A 3,457-nucleotide genomic window follows, 5' to 3' on the forward strand; every position below is an offset into this window, starting at 1 on the left:
CTGCCAGGCATGGGAGTGCAGGGCTGGGGTCCAGAGGGAGCAGGTAAGGGCAGCAGGTTCCCTCCCTCGCAGAGACCGTGGGGTGTGCTGGTGCAGAGACCGTGGTGGGTCCAGGACACCAGTGGGGCAAAGGGGGTGCTGAGGGTAAAAGGCTCAGGGGGCCCCCGCTCTCAGGGGCCACCTGCATTCGCCAGCCCCCGGAATGGGTGTCTCCCAACACTTTGCACCTTCCCCGCCTCTCTCTCCTGCCTCAGCTTCCTCTGGCCCTGCTGGCGCCCCAGGCCCCACCCAGCACCTGGGCCTCCCACCTGGACCTCCTCCCACACCTCTGTCCATCATGCTGGTGCTCGGCGGATCCACCAATCAGAGGCCAGGGTTTCGGCACCTGCCCGAGGAAGCCCTTTCCTGCTAACTTTTCACAAGAGGCAAGGAAATTGGTTATTCCCCTCCGCAGAGCAGAAACGAAGCAGGCGGACAGATTGCGCCTAATTATAATGTGATACTAAGTCACGGGCGTGGAATGTGGAGCCATTACCCCAGCGTCGTCTGACTCCTGAATCCGGGGCTTCCGGTGACCGGGAAGAGATCCCCTCTCTGCCACCTGGTGTCACGCCCTCGCACGGGTGGGGCGCTTGGCTTTTCTAAAGGCATTGACACCTGCCAATCACAGAGCAGACCCCACGGTGTCAGACACAAAGGAGCGGTTGCCCTTACAATTCAGGACTCTTGCCTCCTGGGAGCCAAAGGCAGTGAACCCCCATGTTTAGCCCCTGGAGACGCGGTCATTTTAGGGGACGACCTCGAGGGAGGCATCGGTGTTCCCCCAAGTGTGACCGGGGCTGGGCCAGGCTGCCCTGCATCCACAGCCAGGCCTGTCGTGCCCACGGAGCCGAGACTGTGGGCAGGACCTGCGTGTCCCGGGCCCCCCATCACTGTCTCCGGCCCCCCTCCGGCCCGGATCTCATCCCCAGCCCCACGGAGCCCAGGTGAGTCCTCGGTAAGTACCAACGGGAAGATCTGATTTGACGGTTGGCGGCGGAAGGCTAGATTAGTCACTGCCCCCATTAAAAATACAGCGGGGGGTTTAAGAGTTTTTCTCCCCATGTGGGAGTCAGCAGCGGAGCGGCGGATGCCTTGGGTAAGGCGAGAGGCGGCCTAGGGGACCACGAGGTAATGAGGTTTATGGCGATGGCAAGGCAGCCGGGGAACCCCACCGACTCCCCCTCGCCTGGCCCCATTGTTCTCCGGCTGGCTCTGCCCCCGCCCCTTCCGCTGAGAGCCCCTCTGGCTCCTGGCAGGGAGGGGGCGGGAGGGGGACCCCGAGGCCCTTCCTGGGGCTGGATCTGTCACCGTCAGGCTGGGAGGTGCAGGGCTGTGAACCTGTCCTTTGGGGACAGCCCACCTCCTTCCAGTCAAAGGGTTTGGAGCTGGGACCAGGCAGCTTCCCGCTCAGGCCCCAGGGGCCTGGGACAGTCCCTGGGAGGCTCACATGACGGTCTGAGGACCCGGTAGCGGCTTGGTCATGGTTGGAGGGACGGCCCACGCACCCGGACCCCCCACCCTCCTGCCAGCCCGGAGGGCTGATGGAGCCAGGCCCTAGTGTCTGGATGCAGGAGCAGGATGCGGCCGTGGTGGGTGGGCGAGGTGACTGGGAGCCGGGGGGTTCAAGGTCACTGGGTTTTGCCTGTGCAAATTGTCAGTATCTAGTGGCTCTGTGGGTGGAATGGTTGCCCAGGCTGACCCCGGGGCCTCAGACCCCTGTCACTGGGTACCTGTCTAGGGCTTCTGGACGCAGGTGGCTAAGGGGTTGTTTTTTGGTGTTGTTTTTTTTTTAAATAAATTGTTATTGATTTCAGAGAGGCAGGGAAAGGGAGAGAGAGATAGAAACATCAATGATGAGAGGGAATCATGGATCGCTGCCTCCTGCACGCCCCCCACTGGGGATTGAACCCCTATTGCAACCCGGGCACGTGCCCTGACCAGGAATTGGCCGTGACCTCCTGGTCCATCGGTCAAAGCTCCAGCCCCGACCCACGCCAGCCGGGCCGGATGAGGGCTTTGGTCTCAATGGCGAGCGGCACCCGCATCCCCGGGGTTGATTCGAGGTGTTGGTCCTCTGGGGTGCGCCTTTGCCTGGGGAGACCTGGCCAGGCGGAGCTGGGAGGAGCAGGTCAATCTGGGACCCCGGTTGCCAAGGCCGCGATTGAGCCCGCCCCTGAGCTCTGATTGGCCCGACGTTGCGGCGGCCCCGCCCACCCGGCGCCCCGCCCACCGGCGCCCGCTGTGCACGGAGCTCGCGGTGCTAACGTATTTGCGGTTATTAATTACTGAAGGGCGCGCGCAAACCGAGCTTCTGTGCATAAAAATATGTTTGAGCAGTTTCTACTTAAACTTTAAGGAGAACGTTAATCAATTTTATTTTAACAAAATGACCTTAAGCAGGAAAAAAAAAATGGGTGTTATTTGCCCAAACAGGCAAATTAATTTCTCTCTCTGGAGAAATCTGAGAAGTTTCCAGAAATAGCTATGCATAATTTACACCTGCCCTGGCCGCTCCGAGCTCAGCACCAAGCCCGTCACCGGCCCTGCCCGCCCCAAACCCAGAAAGAACTGGAAACAGGTCCTTGCAAAGGCCCTGGCATCACGCCCTCCCTCCCTGCGACCTTGGGAAGGGATGCTGAGGGAGGCGCCATGGAGTCCGAGAGGCCGCCCCGCCTGGGTCAAGGTCACAGGGAGGAGAGGCCTGGCTCCCGGGACCAGGGCCTGGGAATTCTCGGGAGGCCCAGAGCGGGGCTCCAGCAGGTGACCATCCCCCAGCGCCGGGCGCCCTTCAGGGAGGCTGGGAGCCGGTGCTGGGGCCGAGGGCTGTGGGCTGGAGCTGTGGTACAGCAATGCGATGTCACAGGACGGGTGTAAGCAGTCACGCTTACTGGGGGCCTGGGAAACAGTATGGATCACCAGAGGCAAAACAGTGCTGAGCTGCCATGACAGAGGTAGGCAGGCACCCAAAGGCACACACAGCCTGGGCACAGCCAGTGACACGCACACACACAGACAACAGAGTTATACATGTACACACACAGACACACACACACACACACAGACAACAGAGCTATACATGTACACACACAGACAACATAGCTATACATGTACACACAGAGACAACAGAGCTACACATGTACACACACCGATAACAGCTATGCATGTACACACACACAGAGCTACACATGTACACACACACAGCCTGGGCACAGCCAGTGACACACACACACACACACACACACACACACACAGACAAAAGAACCACATATGTACACACACAGAGACACACACACACACACACCACGACTACATAGCTATACATGTACACACACAAAAAATATAGGTATACGTGTACACACAGAGACAACAGAACTACACCTGTACACACACAGATAACAGCTGTGTATGTACACAC

The sequence above is a fragment of the Myotis lucifugus genome, unplaced genomic scaffold, assembly GCF_000147115.1.
Source record: "Myotis lucifugus unplaced genomic scaffold, Myoluc2.0 scaffold_962, whole genome shotgun sequence".
Taxonomy (NCBI): Eukaryota; Metazoa; Chordata; class Mammalia; order Chiroptera; family Vespertilionidae; genus Myotis; species Myotis lucifugus.